Here is a 21,865-nt window from a genome sequence, read left to right as displayed (position 1 = left end):
GGCATCTGAGCAAAATGTCATGATTAACAAGGTCAAAGGCACTGCTCAGGCCGAACTGTAGTACCAGTGTACTCTTTCCCAGGGAAAACAGATGGAAAAGATGATTAGTCATGGAAGCTAAAATTGTTTCGGTACTATGATTTGTACGAAAACCAGACTGAGAGTCATGCAGGATGTTGAACTTCTCTAAGTATTTCATGAGATCGATGTTAATCAGTCCTTCCATTAGTTTAAGAAAAAATGGTATGTTGGTAATAGGTCTGTAGTTGGCAGTCAAGGAAACAGACTCCTTAGAATTTTTAATAATAGGAGTCACAAGGATATGACCAAATTCCGCCGGAAATTTGCCAGTACACATGCATAAAGAAACCCAATTAAAGAGTTCAGCCTTTAAGGGGATAGGGGCTGATTTCATAAGTCGGTGGACAGTTATCCAACAGGCAATTGGAATTTACTTATTTTGAATACAGCTTGAGGAATTGGTTCCAGACTAGATTTTCAAAATGATTCCAGATCATATCAACAGCTGAACTTTCTTTTCCTAAAGGAATTAAAGTGATTGGTAAATCTAAGGTTGAACCTACAAAAGACGATCTCAAATTATGATTTTTTGTAGCAAAATAGTCGGCCAGATTCGCAGCCAAAGGTGGAAAATCTGTATTAGAACATTTATGTAAGTCAATATCAAAGAGTTGACTATTCTGAAAAGTTCTTTACTATTTAAAGTAGGAGAATTAAGTTTTTGAGAGTAATGTTTGCAATGCTTTTCTTTGATCATTCTTTTATATTCTTTAACCTTAAGTCGCCAAATAAGTCTGAACTCATCTTTCCCTGATTTACACTATATTCTTTCCAATTTACATAATCCTCGCTTTAAAACCATTAAGTCAGTATCGTACTAGCTATCTGATATGCGTTGTCTTTTCCTATGTTTTTTCAGAGATGCAATGTCATTTAAGACCTAAGATTTTCCATCCTAAAATGAAATTTGGATCAAAAACTGAGTTAGATATTAGTCTATAATGCATCCAGAATTCTACCGGGTTCAGTTGTCCTCTTGTGCAAATAGTTTTCTCTTTGAAAGTGTTCCTTGGTTTCATTTTGAGTTGGCTTTTAATCCAGCATTGTTCATAATTACATAAAAGATGGTCTGACCAAGGAGTATTGGTCCAAGTTTCACCTTTAAAATTTAAACTGGGCGTAATTGAAACATTAGAAAGAAATGTAATCAGGTCTAAGTGGTGACCTTTCTGATGGGTTTTAATTGGAGGTGGTTTGGAAAAATCCAATAATGTAAGGAAGGAAAGTAAATTAGTTGGAGTTATCTTCCTGTTCAAGGTGTAAATTAACTTCACCAGCTAGAAAATTGTAGGTACCAGCTACAGAGTTTGCAAGGAGGAATTAATAGAATTCCTCTTTTGCTAGCTGCCATTTGTTAGGGGGAATATAAAATATTGTGACAATCAAATTACTTTTACAATCCTTTTTAGTTATTTTACAAGTGAGAATTTCCAGATCATTGGTTAATTTGAAATCTAACACTTGAAACTCAAAATGATCTCGCAGAATTATGCTAAGCCACCTCCTCTTTTGAGTTTCTTGATAAAGGGATCATTTTTTAATCTGGAGGTAATAAATCACCTATGATAATATCCTGATCAAAGATTAACCAAGTTTCGGTTAAGAATAATATGTCCAGGTGGATTTCTTCCAGCCAGTCTTTGACCAGTTGTGCTTTATTCCTGACCGAACAAATGTTCAGGTATGCTCCAGATAGATTGTGATTTTCTAAAGGAGTCAAAGGCTCTGAGCGTCATAAGTTCTTTAGGAATCATCGTCTTTTGTGAGTTGGTCTTGAGGAATGGCGGAAGGATTTAACCACAGGGATTAGAAAAGGACCTGTTTCCATGCAATCATGAAGGAAGCGAGAGGGGCAAGAAGGTTTTTCAGACCTGGTGATTCTGTCCCATGTAAAGTGGGTTGGAATTGATTCAAATGCTAAAGCTCTCGAACCCCAACTTCTCGGACCTAGCAAGTAGAGAACGAAAAAGGCTAAAAACAGTCCTGTAAGATTGGCTACGTTAGCCCGAAAATTTGGCTGTACATTAGAGCTGAAGCCCTTTAAAGGGCTGAAGAGGTGACTTTGAAGCAGAAAGGGGCTGGGGCTTCCCGCCGAAGAAAACTCAGTTTTGGGGCTGCTCTTTTTCTAGGTGCAGTGAGGGGTGTGACCGGTCTCCCTTTCTCTCACTGTGCTTGGTGTACAAGAAGCATGCTGAGCCGTGCAGCACTCTGAACCAAAGCCCTTTAAAGGGCTGAAAGGGCTGGTTCGAGGAAGTAGGGGGCAGGGCTTCCCGCTAAAGAAATTCAAAATGCTGTCCTAGGTGCTGTGAGGGGGATGGCTGGTCTCCCTTCCCCTCACTGTGCTTGGAAATGCAGGCAGCAGCTGAAACAAGGCCCTTTAAAGGGCTGAAGAGAAGATGGCTGGCTCGAAGGAGATGGGGGCGGGGTTTCCCGCCGAAGAAACTCAAAGAGCTGTTCTAGATGCAGTGAGGGGAATGTCTAATCTGGATATCTGTTCTCTGCATCAACATTTGTTTCCAAACTCAGTAGTTTCTCCCAGGAGTTGATATGTACAAGATGACAATGATTTCTCTATCAAAACGAACTGCTTACCGAAAAGTACCAACAGTTATGGAAGGGGTCAACTGCTCATCCTTACTGATAAAAGATCTCCAAACACAACTTAACTCCAAATTAGGAACAGTTTAGTCTCCTTTCAAGACTCTATGATGGCCACTTCAAATCTCATACTGAGGCACAGCAACTAAGTTACCAAAACTGTTCCATTTGCCAAGACTACCGCAGAATATCACTACAGCATCCCTTCCCTCCTGGCTTGCCCTAAACCATCATCCCCATCAGAACTTCTATATCTGGGTACAAGCAGAGATTCTTGGCAGCCAGGATTTTGGGAGTGGGGGGGGGGAGGAGGAGGGGAGAGAAGACCACACTACTCCAAAATGAACAGCACTTCCACGTACTCACTGTCTGGCACTGTAAGTACACCAGTGCTGAGATCTAGCTAATAACTCTTGTTCCTCATCACGAGAAAGCATCTAGAGTGAAGCCACACACAAACAGATAAGGAGGGAAGACCCAAACTTTATCCTTCTTCCTGCCCATAATCAATGACCAAAAAGCACAGTTACTTACCGTAATAGGTGTTATCCAGGGACAGCAGGCAGATATTCTCTACATGTGGGTGACGTCATCCACGGAGCCCCGTCGCGGACAGCGTTTCAAGCAAACTTGATGGAAGATCTTAAGTTTGCTAGCACTGTCCACGCATGTGTGCCTTCCTGCTCCACTAGAGGGCGCATCCCCTCCTCGTGGTCTTCAGTTCAGATAGCTAGCAAAGAAGCCAAACTCAGGGAAGCGGGAGGGTTGCGAGAATATCTACCTGCTGTCCCTGGATAACACCTATTACAGTAAGTGTGCTTTATTCCAGGACAAGCAGACAGCATATTCTCTAACCAAAAAGGGACGGAGGGAAAGTTGGCAATTTATGAAAACAGATTACGTAAAACCGACTGGCCAAACTGGCCAGTAGTGAGAGTTGAAGATATGAACCGAAGACCAAGCGGCAGCCTTGCAGATCTCCTCAATAGGCATGGCTCGGAGAAAAGCGACAGAGGCTGCCATCGCTCAGATCTTATGTCCCGTGACTCGACCGTGCAGCGAGAGACCAGCCTGAGCATAGCAGAAATAAATACAAGCGGCTAACCAGTTGGATAAGGTGCGCTTGGAAACCGGACGGCCCAATCGATTAGGATCAAAAGAGATGAACAGTTGAGGAGCCGTCCGATGAGACTCGGTGAATCGCAGGTAAAAGGCCAACGCCCTTTTACAATCAAGAGTGTAAAGCGCCACCTCCCCAGGATGAGAGTGGGGCTTCGGAAAAAACACCGGAAGAACAATGGACTGATTGATATGAAAGTCCGAAACAAACTTGGGCAAGAACTTTGGATGAGTACAGAGGACCACCTTGTCATGATGGAATACAGTAAAAGGCGGGTCTGCAACCAGAGCCTGCAGCTCACTGACTCTGCGAGCAGACGTGAGAGCAACCTAGAAAATCACCTTCCAGGTGAGGAACTTCAGATGAGCCTTATCAATGGGTTCAAACGGAGGTTTCATCACTTAAGCCAGAACCATATTAAGATTCCAAACCACCGGAGGGGGCTTGAGTGGAGGATGAACATTGAAGAGACCCTTCATAAAGCAGGAAACCGTTGGATGGACGGAAAGCGGTTTCCCATCAAGCGGCCGCTGAAAGGCAGCAATCGCACTGAGGTGGACTCGAATAGATGTCGATTTGAGGCCAGACCGAGATAGGTGGAACAGATAATCTAGCACTGACAGCAAGGAAGCAGATAGCGGTTCCAGGCGGTGCTCAGCACACCACGCAGCAAATTTGGACCATTTTGGGAATAGCATTGATGAGTGGCGCTCTTCCGAGAGGCCTCCAGAACATTCCTCACCGACTGAGAAAAGTCTAAGGCAGAAGACATGTGGAGAGGAACGAAGCTGTTAAGTGTAGAGACTGCAGATTGGGATGCAACAGCGAACCCCGACTCTGAGACAGCAGAGAAGGAAACACAAGCAAAAGCAGAGGCTCCCTGACACTGAGCTGGAGGAGCAGGGAAAACCACGGTTGCCGGGGCCACCGAGGAGCAATCAAGATCATGGTGGCACGAACCGACTTGAGGTGTACCAGAGTCCTGAGAATCAGCGGAAAGGGTGGGAACGCATAGAGGAACCCGCCCGTCCAATCGAGAAGGAAAGCATCCGCCTCGAGACGATCCCGGGAGAACATCCTCGAGCAGTAGCGAGGTAACTTGTGATTGAGGGGCGAAGCAAACAGATCTACCTGTGGAGTTCACCCCCGAACAAACACCTGCCGCAGAGCCTGAGAATGGAGCGATCATTCGTGCGGCTGAAGAAGGCGACTCAATTTGTCCGCCAGACAATTCTGCTCGCCTTGGATATACACCGCCCGAAGAAAGATGTTGTGGTGCAGCGCTCACCGTCAAAGTCGAAGGGCCTCCTTGCAGAGCGATAGGGAACCCGTCCCCCCTTGCTTGTTCATGTAATACATCGCCACCTGGTTGTCCGTTCGCACCAGGACGACGCAATCCTGCAGCAAATGACGAAAGGCCACCATGGCACAGTAAATGGCCCGGAGATCCAGAATGTTGAAGTGGCAGCGACGGTCCGCACTCGACTACAGACCCCGAGTCCGAAGATCGTCAAGGTGTGCTCCCCAAGCGAGGAGTCCATTGTCAGAACCTTATGATGCGCGGGCGTGAGAAAAAGCAAACCTCTGAACTGATTGGACGAGTTGGTCCACCAAAGGAGCGAGCGTTTCTATGAGGGAGTCATTGCAACGAGTTTGGAAGCGGGCTCCCGATCCTGCCGCCACTGAGGAACACGCAGATGCAACCTGGCAAATGGCGTGACATGAACGGTGGAGGCCATGTCGAATGACTTCTAGACGGTTCACAGAGAAGAAGGCTGGACAATCAGCAAATTTCAGAATGCAGGAAGTGAGGGTACAACTTATTACATAAGAAATAGATAAAAGGAAAATATGAATATTAAGTATGTAGTATAGGTCTCTTGTATGCAACTCAAGGAATAAAGCTGGACAATCTGCAAATTTTAGAATAGAGCTGGATAGAATGAAGCGAATTACAGAATAAAGCGAGTTACAGAATAAAGCGAAATACAGATTAAAACTGGACAGTCAGCAAATTACAGAATGTAAGTAGTGAGGGTATAACTTATTAACAAGAAATAGTTAAAAGGAAAATATGAATCTTAAGTATGAAATTTAGGTCTCTTGTATGCAACCCAAGGAATAATGCTGGACAATCAGCGGATTGCAAAATGCAGAAAGTGAGGGAGCAACATATTACACAGGAATCGACAGAGGGAAAAAAATAACTTTGTAAGTAGTGAGGCTTCTGTTTAGGAGATGAATTTGTCAAACAGTACAGTTTTAATTGCTCTCCGGAAGGTGCCGTAGGTCAGCCTGGCTCCATTGATGTAATTACCCAGCCAGGACTGCTGTTTACTTGCTTGGAACATGAAGGACCTGTCCAAAAAGGATTTGTATTTGCAGTCTGTGATCTTTGGGTATGTAAATATGTTATGGTTTCTGGTTGATCATGTGAGGTTGTGTAGTACAAATGTGGTAGTAGGTAAGAAGGTATAAACGAGACAATCAATGCGTTCAGAAATTTGTTCTTTATATAATTTCTACCATTTTGTCCAGCACCAATGTCCAAGCTTACCTGTCTGTAGTTTCTTGGATCCTTTTTAAAAATTGGCTTTTTGTTGGCCATCTTCCAATCTTCAAGTACTATAGAAGGATTTTAATAAGAACATAAGAAATGCCTCTGCTGGGTCAGACCCGAGGTCCATCGTGCCCAGCAGTCCGCTCACACGGTGGCCCAACAGGTCCAAGACCTGTGCAGTAATCTTCTATCTATACCCCTCTATCCCCTTTTCCAGTAGGAATTTGTCCAGTCCTTTCTTGAACCCCAGTACCATACTCTGCCCTATTACGTCCTCTGGAAGCGCATTCCAGGTGTACACCACACGTTGAGTAAAGAAGAACTTCCTAGCATTTGTTTTGAATCTGTCTCCTATCAACTTTTCCAAATTCCCTCTTGTTCTTTTATTATTAGAAATTTTGAAGAATCTGTCCCTCTTTACTCTCTCTATGCCCTTCATGATCCTATAAGTCTCTATCATATCTCCTCTAAGTCGCCTCTTCTCCTGGGAAAAGAGACCCAGCTTCTCCAATCTCTCAGAATATGACAGGTTTTCCATACCTTTTATCAGACGTGTCGCTCTCCTCTGAACCCTCTCGACTAACGCCATATCCTTCTTAAGGTATGGCGACCAATATTGGACGCAGTACTCCAAATGCGGGCGCACCATCGCCTGATACAACGGCAGGATAACTTCTTTTGTTCTGGCTGTAATACCCTTTTTGATTATACCAAGCATTCTATTCGCTCTCTTAGCGGCCGCTGCACACTGTGCCGACGGCTTCATTGTCATGTCCACCATTACCCCCAAGTCCCTTTCCTGGGTATTCTTACTCAATAACATCCCTCCCATTGTATAGTTGTACCTCGAGTTTCTGCTCCCCACATGTAATACTTTACATTTCTCAATGTTGAACTTCATCTGCCATTTCGCCGCCCATTCCTCTAGTTTGTTCAAGTCCCTTTGCAATTCTTCGCAGTCTTCTGTTGTCCGAGTTCCATTAAATAGTTTGGTGTCGTCCGCAAATTTTATTATCTCGCACTTCGTCCCTGTTTCTAGATCATTTATGAAGATATTAAATAGCAGCGGCCCGAGCACCGAGCCCTGCGGGACACCACTCGTGACCCTCCTCCAGTCGGAGTAGTGACCCTTCACTCCTACCCTTTGTTTTCTACCCTCCAACCAGTTTCTGATCCATCTATGTATGTCTCCTTCCACCCCATGGTTCTTCAGTTTCCGGAGTAGACGTTCATGGGGCACCTTGTCAAAGGCTTTTTGGAAATCTAGATATATGATGTCTATGGGGTCTCCTTTGTCCATCCGTTTGTTGATCCCTTCGAAGAAGTGCAATAAGTTCGTTAGGCACGATCTTCCCATGCAGAAACCATGCTGGCTGGTTATCAGAAGTTCATGTTTTTCAAAATGTTGATCGATGTTTTCTTTTATCAGTGCTTCTGCCATTTTCCCCGGAACCGAAGTCAGGCTCACCGGCCTGTAGTTTTCCGGGTCACCTCTTGATCCCTTTTTAAAGATGGGCGTAACGTTGGCTATCTTCCAATCTTCCGGGATCTCCCCTGTTTTCAGGGATAAGTTGCAAATTTGCTGCAGTAATTCCGCTATCTCCTCCTTTAATTCCTTCAGAACCCTTGGATGTATGCCATCCGGACCCGGGGATTTGTCAGTTTTTAGTTTTTCTATCTGCCTGCGAACATCCTCAAGGCTCACTTCTATGGATGTTAATTTTTCTGCCTGACTTCCGTTGAAGAATTGCTCAGGTTGGACATGTTTTTGTTTGTAAATACAGACGAGAAGAACATGTTAAGCCTTTCTGCCACTACCTTCTCCTCCTTCACCACTCTCTTCCTGTCTCCATCGTCCAGCGGTCCCACTTCCTCTCTAGCCGGCTGCTTCCCTTTAACATATCTGAAGAATGGTTTGAAATTTCTTGCTTCCCTGGCTAGCCTCTCTTCATACTCTCTTTTGGCTTTCCGAACCTCACGGTGACATTCTTTTTGATGCTTCTTGTGCTCTTTCCAGTTCCCCTCAGTTTTGTCCTTTTTCCATTTCTTGAATGAATTTTTCTTATTGCCTATCGCTTCCTTCACTGTTTTGGTTATCCATGCCGGGTCTTTTGTTTGATTCTTTTTGCACCTCTTCCTGAATCTGGGGATATACAGATTTTGCACCTCGCTCACCATGTCCCTGAAGAAGGACCAGGCATGATTTACCGTTAGCCATGTTTTGGAAGAGTTCCTAAGTTTCTTCCTTACCAATTCCCTCTTTGCTTCGTAGTTTCCTTTCCTGAAGTTAAAGGTTGTCGCAATGGATCTCTTTCCTTTTGATTCTCCTACCTCAACCTTGAACTTGATCATATTATGATCGCTGTTTCCCAACGGTCCCACTACTTCTACTTCCTTTGCAGGTCCCCTTAACCCATTTAGGATTAGATCCAGAGTGGCATTTCCTCTCGTCGGTTCTCTAACAAGCTGTTCCATGAAGCAATCCTGTGTAGCTTCCAGGAATTTTGTCTCTCTAGCGCATTTCGAGCATCCAAGACTCCAGTCTATCCCAGGGTAGTTGAAGTCTCCCATAATAACCGTGTTGCCACTTTTGCATGCTCGCTTCATCTCGGCTTCCATTTCCTCATCGATATCTCCGGTTTGCCCGGGTGGGCGATAATATAGGCCCATCTTTATTTCAGGCCCTTTCCTTCCCGGTATTTTAATCCATAGAGATTCCAGCTTGTTGGCCGTCTCTGCTGTGTCCATTTTTGTGGATTGTATGCCTTCTTTTATGTATAGGGCTATTCCACCTCCTTTTTGTCCTGATCTGTCCTGGCGATAGAGCTTGTATCCCAGTAGTGCTGTATCCCATTTGCTTTCCTCATTCCACCATGTTTCAGAGATTCCAATGATGTCGATGTCTTCTGCTTGGCCAAGGCTTCTAGTTCCCCCATTTTGTTTCTTAGGCTCCTTGCATTAGCATATATGCACTTTAGATCCTGGTATTTTGCTGTCCTCCTTTCCTTTCCCTGTGCTTCGGTCCTTATTTTCTTCTCTTTTGCTGCAGACATTGTAACCTCTTCTTCTGGGTTTGTCGACTCCTGCAATTTGTCCCTTGTTTCTTCCCAGCCATTTTTCCCCTCAGTATCTTCACAGGACCCTTGGTCAACTGTCGGCTTTCCCCTTCTTCATAGTTTAAAGCCTGTTCTATTCCTCTCTTGACGTTGTTTGCTAGAAGTCTAGTTCCTGCCGCGCTCAGGTGCAGTCCATCTTTCCTGTAAAGCTTGCTCTTGCCCCAAAACGCCGCCCAGTTCCTGACGAAGTGGAATCCTTCTTCCTCACACCATCTCCTCATCCACGTATTTATTGATTGTAGTTCCTCCTGCCTTTTCGCATCTGCCCTCGGCACTGGTAGGATCTCTGAGAACACTATCTTCTGGGCCCTCATCCTCAGCTTCCTTCCCAGAATGATTGGATACCGACTATAGTAAATCTACAATTTCATGTTTGAGTTCTTTCGATCCGGGTTCAGCACCAAAACAGTTACTGCTTCATTGCTAGATTCCCTCCTGAACTTACTCAGCCAGGGTACAAGCGCACTCATCCTGCAGCTAGACTTAAGTAGCGCCTTCGATTTAGTCGATCATACCATCCTAATTGACTGTTTGGAATCAATTGGTCTCTCCGGTAATGTGTTAAAATGGCTTCGAGGTTTCTTGACTACACGTTCATACTGAGTCTATAGCAATAATAATCTATCCACCAACTGGGTAAACCCATGCGGAGTCCCGCAGGGCTATCCCCCACTCTGTTTAACATTTACCTAGCCCCTTTGGGGAATCTACTTCAAAGCTTAAAAGTCAAATTTTATATCTATGCTGACGACATCACATAGTTCTTCCCCTAACAAGCCTGACTTCTGAGACCAAAAATCACCTGGCATCAACTTTAAAGCAAATCGAATCATGGATGGCCGAATTCAAACTCAAACTCAAACTCAACTCAGAAAAAAACAAATTCTTCCTGGCGAGTCCGAATGACAAAATAAAAAAGATACTTCAATTTCCTTGAATGGTCAGATTTTTCCTTTTGCTGACACCATAAAAATTCTGGAAGTGACGCTGGACCGCAACCTCACTCTAGATCACAGGTGTCAAAGTCGGTCCTCGAGGGCCAGAATCCAGTCAGGTTTTCAGGATTTCCCCAATGAATCTGCATGAGGAGATCTATTTGCATGCACTGCTTTCAATGCATATTCATTGGGGAAATCCAGAAAACCCGACTGGATTCCGGCCCTCGAGAAGGGACTTTGACACCCCTGCTCTAGATGCTCACACTGAGTTACTGGTTAGAAAAGGCTTCTTGACATTGCGGAAACTAAGAACCATCAGAAAGTACTTCGATGCAGCATCTCTCCGCTTACTGGTGCAATCTTCCATTTTAAGCCTGCTCGATTATTGCAACATCATTTATCTAGGGTCCTTCAAGAAAACCATCCAAAGACTCAGAATCATACAAAATTGGGTAGTTTGACTGATTTTTGGTATAAAAAAATGGGAACATATAACCCCCCTACTACCAAAAACGTCACTGACTGTCCCTGGAAGCAAGAGTGTTATTCAAATTTGCCTTTCTATGTTTCAATTCCATTCAAGGTTTGGCCCCCATATATCTGGTTCCAACTTGGACTGTTCCACCAGGCCAACTCGCAGGGTTCACATGTTTAGCCACCCAACATTAAAGGCCTGCCGATTCAAGAGATATCTGGGCAGAACTCTTGCTTTCCAGGCTGCCCAACAGAATGGTTGACTGGGTAATATCATTAAGCACGCCTCATCCTATCTTCACTTTAGAAAACTAGTTAAAACAAACCTGTTCAACCAAATTGTAACCAAGAACTCTTAATACCTTACCATGTACGCTTCCTACATGTACTCGATGCCTCTACTCTGTGTCTCACTCTGACTCACTCCCACTCAACTTGTATCTGCCCTTCTCCACTTGTAGTTGATAACGTCATTGTAATTATTTTCGCCGATTGTCCAGCTTTTCTTGTTGTAAACTGCCTCAAACTACCATGGCTTTGGCGGTATATAAGAATTAAATTATTATTATTATTATTATTATTATACAGTCTGGGCCATATGATTTGCTGCTCTGAAAAATGTCAATATGGTTCATTACATCTGCCAGGTTCACCAAGATGTCTTACAGTTCATCTGTACCGCCACCCTTAAATACTATTTCTGGCAAAGGTACCTTATAACCTCCTCAGTAAAGAATGAAGCAAAAAATTCATTTAGTCTCTCCACTCAGTGGTGTAGAAAAGGGGGGGGAGGGGAAACAAACCCGGGTGCCATCTTGGGGGGGGGGACCAGCGCCTCTCCGCCTCTCCTCCTCTCTGCCTCCCTCTCCCCATGTACCTCTTCAAATGTTTTTTGGTGCGAGCAATATCTTCCGCTTGCAACTCGTGCCGGTGCAGCTCCCTTCTGATGTCACTTCCAGGTTACAGGACCAGGACATGATGTCAGAAGGGAGCCGACACCGGCGCGAGTTGCACTCATGCCAGTAAACATTTCAAGAGGTACACAGGGGGTGTCCAAGCAGCGGGGAAGAGTTGGGGGATGCATGGCACAGCAATGCCAGGCATCACTGCCCCAGGCATCAACCTCCCTTGCTACGTCATTGCCTCCATTATGGCCTTTTCCTCCTCGAGTGTTTATTTTACTACTCAATCTCATGGTTCAACTCCCTCCATCACAAGCTTTCTGCTTATAATGTAGAGGCAATTTTTTTTTCAGGTACAGCAAGCTTCTTGTCAAATTCTCTCTTTTAGCCTTCCGTGCTTTACATCTAAACTTGCCAGTGCTTATGCTGCTTCCTTTTTCCATTTTTTGGAAATTGTTTTTTTGCCTCTAAATAGCCTCTTTCATATCAACTTTTAACCATGCAGGCTGTCATTTGGCTTTTTTCCCCACCTTTTCAATTCATGGAATATATCTCATCTAGGCTTCTAAGATTTATTTATTTATTTATTTGGTCATTTTTTTAGCCCATCCTCCCCAGGAGCCCAGAACGGATTACAATAAAATAAAATTAGGTCTCAGAATGGTATTTTTACACAGTGTCCATGCCCGCTTTTATGATTTTTTTTCCAGCTGCTCCTTCTAGCTATTGCTTTTTAAACAATTTTCCTCATATTATCAGTCATCCTTTCATAAATTAAACGCTGTTGCAGATTTCTTTAGTGTCTTCACTCCAGTTATCTCAAATTTGTTCACTACTGTCAGCGGTCCCAAAACTATTACCTCTTGAACCATGTCCTGCATACCATTAAGACAGACATCTAAAATAGTTTTGGTGCTGAAGGATTTTATGTGTGCCATGGACCTCCAGAAGAACTAACAAATCGATTCTGGAAGAGATCAAACCGGCTATGTCTCTCAAAGTCCAAATGATGAAGTTGCGACTGTCTTACTTTGGTCACACCATCAGAAGAGAAAGATCATTGAAGGAAGATCGAAGGAAACAGGCGAAGATGGCAACCTACAATCAGATGGTTGGACATGCTGAAAACAACCACAGGGGGATGACCCTAGAGGACCTTACCGGACTAGCAGAAAACCGATCTCTTTTTAGATCTGTAATTGATCAAGTCATTAGGATTTGAACATGAGTCAATGGCACCTAACTAAAAACTCATACCACTAAGAAATATATCTAAAATAACTCTGCCCTTATACATCAGGGCAGAGTTATTAAAGATCAGCATAAGGACCACCGGCAACAGCTAGAGAGAAGAAATGAGCAGTGCAACCTGTGATAAAAGTATCTGTCTGGTTAAAAGCAGACAGCCATAATACTGGTGCCAGAGCAGAACATTGGAATAAGATAAAGAAGAACAAGCAAACGAGTCCATAAGTTAGGAATGCTATGCTGAACGCTTGGGTTGACACAGTAACAAGGTCAAGCACACAGAAGTGTATTTATTTTGTTACAGTAACACAATAAATGATAGCAGATGAAAACCAGCATGGCCTATCTTCTCAGTAAGGTGGATAAGGTTGTATGTACCTACTGCTCCGTACAGGTTACCCCCTGCCCCTCCATGCCTTTGACGTGTGGAAACTCATTTAAGTTTTTATTTGAGTCCATTCTCTTATTATATAGGGATCTATTGTTTTTTTTGGGGGGGAGGTTAATCCACAGCCTTAATTATTCATCTAAAATCCACACAATAAGGCTACAAAATAGAGGAAAATAATTACAAGCACAGTTAAACTGGAGGAAAAAAAAAAAAAGCATCAGAACCCTGTTGAGGAGGAAACCATCCTCAAATAGAGAGGGTGATTCTTCATAGGCAAAAACTCCAGAAAATAATCATCAAGCATACTCTTTATCTTAAATAATTAAAGCAAAACTTGTTATTTTTTGGAGCTTTTTTGCCGATGAAGTACCGTAATCACCCACCCTTTATATTTATCCCAGCCTTTCTAAATTCTATCCTTTTGTCCCACTACCCACCATCTCCACCAGGAGAGCATTTCATGCATCCACCACCTTTTCTGTTAACATATTTTCTGATACTCATATTGTTTTTACATTTACCTCTTTGTAGCTTCATTTCATGTCCTCTTAAGTCTATAGCTTCCCTGCCTGGAAGAGGTTCATTAATAGCTTTCAAGTAGTTGAAATCTGTATCCTATCTCCTCTGTCCCTTCTCTCTTCCAGGGTATATATAGTCGGGTCTTCCAATCTACTCACTCAGCAAATTGCCAAAGCTCAGGGAAAGTTACAATAACCATATATAAGGTACATACATATATGAGTATATACACTGGCACAGCTAATATATAAGCTAGGAAAAGGCTGAATATGACAGACTGCAGAGAGGAAGAAAAAGATGATTGCTGTGGTTTGAAAATGTGGAAATATACTTCTTTTTTTTTGTAATATCATGTTTATTAAGACAGAAGGTAACCATATACAAACAGAGCCAAAACACAAAGGCAACCATATCAAAAGAAATGACAGCATGAAATACAGCAGATTTAGCACAAAATACAACAACCCAGAGCCAGGTGGTACAATCACGTCAGTGAACATCAGCGTGGCTGGTTAGAAAAGGAACCACTAAAACACCAGACCGGCCACCTCTGTCCTTTTAAAATATAAAGGCCCACAGAATCCCCAAACGATTCAGCACATACATTGTAAATATACATTATATACTGGAGATACAGATGGCAGAAAAAAATAAAAAGGATCACAAGGGGGGAAAACAGATAGGAGATTAATACCAGTCAGCGGCAAGCAGAAATGTGCTTCTAGTCACCCTTCACTAAAATACAAGTCAAGCACAAGTCCCGTGAGAAGGGAAAACTGATAAAAAAAAATAAACAGGGATAAGCAAACTAAAAATGCAAAGAAAAAAATTCTGTAAAGATAAGGACAAGCTGTAACGCTAGCAAAAGAAGATGTTCACATTATTTAAATTGCAAATCTCAAAGAGCAACAATGTGGTTAAGCAGAAGAAAATGAAGCAGAGGACCCTTAAAAGCTTTAATGTGACTAGAAGCCTTTACATTTAAATAATTAATTAGCAGTAATACCAAGCAGTAATACCATAGTTTGCAGGCAGCTAATTAATAAAATAAGATTTTCCTCTCTCGGTACTCTAGTTTTTTCCCTTGGTCTGTGCTGTTTCTACTGTCCTTCCCTTGATGGCAAGCCCAAACAGCTCAAGATACTATAATAACCCTAGAATATACCTTTTATAAAGTGCACTCCAGTACCACTCAATAGCTGCTGAAGGCCACCCAGGAACAGCTGCCAATTTCTCCATCTCAGACAGAAGATCTAAACCAGGATCCTCCAGATCACAGCAGCATTGTGCTAGAGGCCAGCCCCCAAATATCTTCTCTTCTGCAGTGAATTTTCAATACTATGGGGCAATTCATATATGAAAATATCTGTCACCACACATAACACAGGAATCTTTTAAACTCCCTGTCAAATCTACAGTGTTTTTACTTTCAGAGTCGAGATTTTGTAAATCCTCATAAAGCTTCAACAAATCAAGGCAGAGACCCTAGAATGCAACAAGATTCTCAGGGCTTCATCCTCACAGTTTCTCAGGCAAGGAAAGTTAAAAAGGAGAATTTAGATCAGCCATTACTAGGTATCTAAGAGAAAATGTAAAAAAATTTTTTTTTTTTCAAAGCATCTCTCCCCTACACAGTTATGGCTTACAGGACAAATTCAAAGAGATGCACCTGGTGGACTTTTTATTGCAGCTCAAAAATTCCCTGCTATGTAAGCAAAATAGTTTTGATACAGAAGTTTGAAACTGCAAAGTGACAAACTAAATCAGGGGTGGGTAACCCCGGTCCTCGAGGTCCGGAATCCAGTTGGGTTTTCAGGATTTCCCCAATGAATATGCATGAGATCTATTTGTATGCACTGCTTGCAATGCATATTCATTGGGGAAATCCTGAAAACCCGACTGGATTCCATCCCTCGAGGTCTGGAGATACCCACCCCTGGATTAAATACTATGGGCCAGATTCTGCATACTGCGGCCAAAGTTACATGCACAAATATTTACAAATTGCAAACTTAATTGTTTAAACAAGTCAATCAGTGGCAATAGTTGCCAACAATTATTGGCACTAATTAAAATGTACACAACTTTCTATGTATATTCTATAAAGTAGTGCATGTAAATACCAACATGTGGATTTCACAAGAGAGTGTAGCCCGGGAGGATTATGAGCAGGTCCTGGGCATTCCTGAAAGTTAGGTGAACTATTATAGAATACACTCAATGTGTTTGATCTGTGCATGACTTAAACACAAGCACTTAGGCCTGGTTTTCGTCGGCACAAATGCATGTACCTAAATAGTTGTGTGGACATGTGCTACGCAAAATTCTATAGAATGTATTTTGAGTCCAATATAAAGTGATTTCTGCTATCCATCAAACTCTTTACTATCAGACACCATAGTACTTTAAAAAAAAGTTGTGCCTTATCTATCAAATAGATCTTTGAAATCAGAAAATCAGAAGTTCCTTGTCATCAACAGCAGATGAATCCAGAGACTAGTGAGATTACGTCCATCAACCAGAAGGTGGAGATAGAGCACACTGAGTTGTCTTCAGGTATATCTTGGATGCACAGCCGCCTGGCCAACCAGTATACTCTATCTCCAGCAAGCTGGTGGATGTGTTTCTCACAGCTCCTGGATTCTATGGATGGATTTCAAGTGGGGCATGGCTATTGGAATGGAGGGGTGTTCTGGCACAGGGTGCCAGCTTTGGAGGTACACCTGGGCCCACCCAGCGTCCCTACCTCACCCTTTTCAGGGTAACACCTGGGTCCTCCCAGGTCCCTTACCCGAATCGACATGGTGCCTTCTGTAAGATTATTCTTTCCTACGAGGGAAGCAAGAAGAAGATGGGGGTTCTTGGCAGGGGCTCTGGGTGTGTCGCGGTTCACGGCTGTAGGGGTTCAAATGGGCTCGATGGAACAGATTTTCCCTGTGCCCAGCGAGCCTAGTTCGGGGTAACCCGGCAGTATCCTTTCCTCTCCGGGGGGGAGGGGGCACCGGCAGCAAGGTTTCTGACGCTTTCCCACGCAGATGAGCTGAGGCAGTTTTTTCCTTCAAATGCCTCACGGCCATTGTTTTTCACTTGCCGGTAGTGGCCAGGGGTACACGGCCTTCAGCAGTGGCATGCGAGGGGTTGTGTGTTTTGCTGTTTGGTGACCAAGTCGCTGCTTTGGCACAGTCTGGTGAGATAGTCTGGTTTTCACAGGGCAATGGTACAGGCTGCCCTAGGGAGCCCTAAGTCAGCGGGAAATTTGGGACCGAGGTGCTTTTCAACGTGGTTTGCGGGTAAGCGTTTTTAGCTAGCTTATAGCTTTGCCTGGGGTCGTAGTAGCATTGTCTCCGGGGAAGCTTATGGCCAACACGCCTACTGCTTTCTTGCGGAAGAGAAGTTGCCCAGGTAACGGTCACCGGCAGCTTGTGGACTGTACTAGTAGTTCAGCCTAATTGGTTCTGCTAGGTGCTAGTTGTGGCTGCTGATGGGAACATAAGTGGTAATTTCAGGGATGGTTGCTGTCAGAGCTGCCTTCTGATGGGGAGATAGGCGGTTCTTTGCTGGTCAGGATTTGATGAGGTCTGCTCTGCTAGTGGCTGCTTTCCTTTAGGCCTTGCCTTCAGGCAGGGGTATAGGAGTTCCTGCAGTCGCTTGGTCTTTGGGGCCCGCAAGGAGGCTTGGGTAGGCTTGGATGCAGCTAATGATTTCAGTGTCCTGGATCAGAAAGGAGATGTGTTCCTATGGCTCAGCCTCAGTTGAGAGAGACTCCTGCGGCTCAGGCCTCAGTTGAGCTGCAGAATATTGGATGTACCTTGTTTAGTCCCAGCCGGCTGACAGGTAGCTAGGGCTAGGCTAGTTGACGGACTAGTTTACAGCTCTTTCTCTGTTGCTCAGAGTTCATTCTTTCCACTCCTTCTTGGTCCATTCAGGTGGAGAAGTGAATTAGAGGTGGGTTTATCTACCTCAGTTTTGGAGGTTGGCACTGTATCTCCTTGGGACTCTGGGAAAGACACTTGTCACCTCGTAACATTCTTCTTGACTTTGGTCAGTAGTTTGCCTCAGGTGGGAACCCTATGGACCTTAGGGGGCTTCAGTTAGATGGGGAGTCTTACCTTATCACATTTCCAGGCTTGAGGCCCTAGAGCCTTGCGAGAGCAGAGGGTCCGGTCTGCGGCAGTGCTCATGAGTTTTACCATCAGCTAAGGACCATTTCAAGACAGGAGGATATCATTCCACAGGAGGTTATTTGGAACCTGGTGGTCACGATAGGAGGCTGCTTAGCACTCATACTATTCATGAAGGGGCACTGTAGCTGTGATTTCCACAGCATGGTGCTCTCTAGCGAGGGTGGCTCCTGCTCACATGTGCTAGGGGGGTTAGCCTCTGTATGACTGTGGGCTACATACTCTCTGGAATTTAGTATATCTTTGGACGTGTGTTGCAGGGCAAGATTTGGGGGCGAGAAATTTCACATTCACTTGTTTATTTCCACCCCCCCCCCAAACATCTGGAATGCTTTGGTACATCCCACTAGTCTCTGGATGACAAGGAAGGTAAAATTACCTGATAATTTTCTTTCCTTTAGTCACAGCAGATGAATTCAGAGCCCCACCCTGTTGCGGGGTTTGTCGTTCTCGGGCACAGTTTGGGCATGCTTTGAGGCAGACATTACATTCACAGGTTTAGAGCATCAGTGATTCGGGTAGTGCATGTGAGGGAAGGAGTTGCATATGTTCCTTATATCTCATATGTTTTAGGTGCTTTATTTCAAATGCTGTGAGAAGACCTATACTGGTTGGCCAGGAGGCTGTGCATCCAAGATATACCCGAGGACAACTCAGTGAGTTCTATCTCTACCTGCTGGTTGATGGATGTAATCCCACTAGTCTGGATTCATCTGCTGTGACTAAAGGAAAGAAAATTATCAGGTAAGGACATAATTTTACCTTTTTGGATTTGACAGTAAAGGGGAGATATTGCTGGTGTTGAATTAAGGATTAAAAATGCAATTGTTTGTTTCTGCATTTTTGTGAAGCAACTGCTAAATTTATGAAGTAGTAGGCTCAGTTTTAAGACAGAACATGACATGATGCTGTTGTTTCATGTCTGTATTTTGAATCGTATATATATGTATACCGCATAGTTAATAGATGGTATATAAGGTTTATTTAAAAATTAAATAAATAAATAATCCCAAGGAAGTTTTCAGCACCATAAATATTTACCCCCATATGTGTAGAAAATCATCATACTTAAATTTACTCCTTGGGGAATTCTGTGTGCACAGAATTCGCACAAAATTCCTTATCCCCACAGAACATACAGAATACTGCACATGCTGCGCAGAAATCAGGGCAGGCACAGGCAGCAGCTGCTGCTCTGCTCACTCTTTTCTTCTCCAGTGCCAAGCAGAGGAGGAAGTGAACCACTGCACAGCAGGTCACTTCTTCCTTCCTGTGCCAGCTTAGACCCAACTGTTTATGTGAACCAACTGCCATAGACCAGATTATAATTGGAACATACGCATCAAGCTAGAGATAAGTATCTCTTTTTTTATGAACTTTTGTTGGATTTGTTTCTTTAACTATTTTCACTGACCATAGGGTTGATTTGGCAGGGCTGGTGCTATGATGTTATGAGTATACCGCTGCTTGCTTGGCTGGTATAAGATACTGAGCACTTCACTAATAATTTTAGTTATAAGTGAGATTTTTCTTATGGTTGTTATGTTATTGGGAACACACAGCTTCTTTCCCACTAATCCTTTGTAATTGTTTTTCTGCTTCTTGTTTGTTACTTGCCACAAGACCATTTACAATACAAGAAATTCAAAATTTAGAAAACCTCTCTCTTGGGGGTTGAGGATAGAACTGAAAGCACTGCATCAAACAGCATGTGTGTGTGGTGCCTATACCTAAATAAGGAAAGGCTAGTAGAACAGAGGACCTAGAATAAAATATGAAGGATCCTGATTGACAGGGGCAGACAGCTCAAGCCCTAAACTGAAGTAAAATTGTGAAGATCAAAGGCTAATATATAAAAAAAATAATTTGGTGGTCTACACCAGGGGTAGGCAATTCTGGTCCTCGAGAGCTGGAACCAGGTCAGGTTTTCAGGATATCCACAATAAATATGCATGAGATAGATTTGCATCTCAAGGAAGCAGTGCATGCAAATCCATCTCGTACATATTCATTGGGGAGATCCTGAAAACCTGACCTGGCTCCAGCTCTGGAGGACAGGAATTGCCTACAATTGCCTACCCCTGGTCTAAACCAATGGTATTCAACCCAGTCCTCAGGGACCACCTGGCCAGTCAGGTTTTCAGGATATGGATGACAAAGACTTTGAAAACCCGACTAGCCTGGTGGTCCCTGAGGACTGGGTTGAATATCACTGGGTACACGCCTTTAAAGTTAGGGAAAATCAACAGAGGCAAAGTAACAGTCAAGATGCAGCCTCTTCTTTCCTCTGGTGACACCGTCCCCTTCCTCTCTCCTGGAGCTTGCTGTCTCTAAAGAAAAACTGCAACTTGCGTTAGCAGGATATATTAGCTCTGCACTATAAAACACCTCAAAACTCCTCTGGTCTCTCTAAATATAGAACATTATACCTCCAAAGATACAAATATGAGTATGCTTTCAGACAAAACATTAAATAGCCAAAAATATTAAGCCCCTGGACAAACAGATAAGGATACACCTGGAAGACAGAGTGAGAGAAAGAGACCTGTGTCTTATCCTTTTCCTCCTCTCTTATTCCCACCAGCCCATCTGTTGCCTGGATCTGTCTTTTATTACAGGCTTCCCCATATCTAAACATTCCTACTCCTTTTTGTCAGCCAAGCTAGTTCTTCTGAAGTGTTGCATCAAATGCATCCTGGGACAATGGGCTCAGTTGGACTTGCCTGCTTTGCTGATGGAAGGAAAGCTAGGGCTTCTGCATGCAAAGCCCTCTTATAGCTCTCTCCAATTTAGTAAGGTGACTCCTCCTATCCTAAGAATGACAGTTATTCAGCTACCATTACAACATGGCATAGCTAGGATTAGTGTGGGATCTAGGACTCCAGAATGCTCATCTTTGTGGAAAGAAAAGATACACTCCTGATCCAGATCTGCCCTCAAGACAAACTGACTCCTGGTGATCAACAAAAAATGAGGGTTCCCTCATCCCTGGCTTCCTCATTCCCCCCCCCCCCTGGTTGTCTGGGCATGATACAGGAGTGGTTCACCACTGCCTTCACCAAAGGCTCAGAGTGTTAAGTGACTTGCCCAAGGCCACAAAGAACTGCCAATGGATTTGAAATTGGGCCTTTCAAATCCCAGCCCACAGCTCTAACACACTTTCCAGCCGGCAGCACACTAAATCTAATGCCCTGGCCGTAAGGCACCCGGAAGTGCACGGACGTCATCATAAGAACATAAGAATAGCCCGACTGGGTCATCAATGGTCCATCAAGCCCAGTAGCCCGTTCTCACAGTGACCAATCCAGGTCACTCGTACCTGGCTAAAACCCAAGGTGTAGCAATATTCCTTGCTACTGATACAGGGCAAGCATTGGCTTCCCCCATGTCTTTCTCAATAACAGACTATGGACTTTTCCTCCAGGAACTTGTCCAAACCTTTCTTAAAACCAGCTACACTATCTGCTTTTACCACATCCTCTGGCTATGCATTCCAGAGCTTAACTATTCTCTGAGTGAAAAAAAATTTCTTCCAATTAAGTATTTCCCTGTAACTTCATCGAGTGTCCCCTAGTCTTTGTAATTTTTGATGGAGTGAAAAATTGATCCAGTTGTACCCATTCTTCTCCACTCAGGATTTTGTAGACTTCAATCATTTCTCCTCAGCCATCTCTTTTCCAAGCTGAAGGGCCCTAATCATTTTAGTCTTTCCTCATACGAGAGGAATTCCATCCCCT

The 21,865-nt window shown here is 43.7% G+C and overlaps 1 protein-coding gene across 4 annotated transcripts in view; it reads right to left on the bottom strand.

Moving 5' to 3' along the window:
* AGTPBP1 (ATP/GTP binding protein 1) overlaps positions 1–21,865 on the bottom strand; it is a 325,031-nt gene that overhangs the window by 282,671 nt on the left and 20,495 nt on the right. Inside the window, exon 2 of one of the 4 annotated variants that reach the window (XM_033927773.1) lies at positions 15,113–15,285. The exons of the other annotated variants lie outside the window; for them this stretch is intronic. The gene's annotated coding sequence lies outside the window, so the exon portion shown is untranslated. The remainder of the gene's footprint in view (positions 1–15,112; positions 15,286–21,865) is intronic. 4 annotated transcript variants of the gene reach the window in all.

This window comes from Geotrypetes seraphini, chromosome 1 (assembly GCF_902459505.1).
Source record: "Geotrypetes seraphini chromosome 1, aGeoSer1.1, whole genome shotgun sequence".
Lineage (NCBI taxonomy): Eukaryota > Metazoa > Chordata > Amphibia > Gymnophiona > Dermophiidae > Geotrypetes > Geotrypetes seraphini.
Note: the sequence above shows the minus strand (reverse complement) of the source record. Positions and strands in the feature narration are given on the sequence as shown.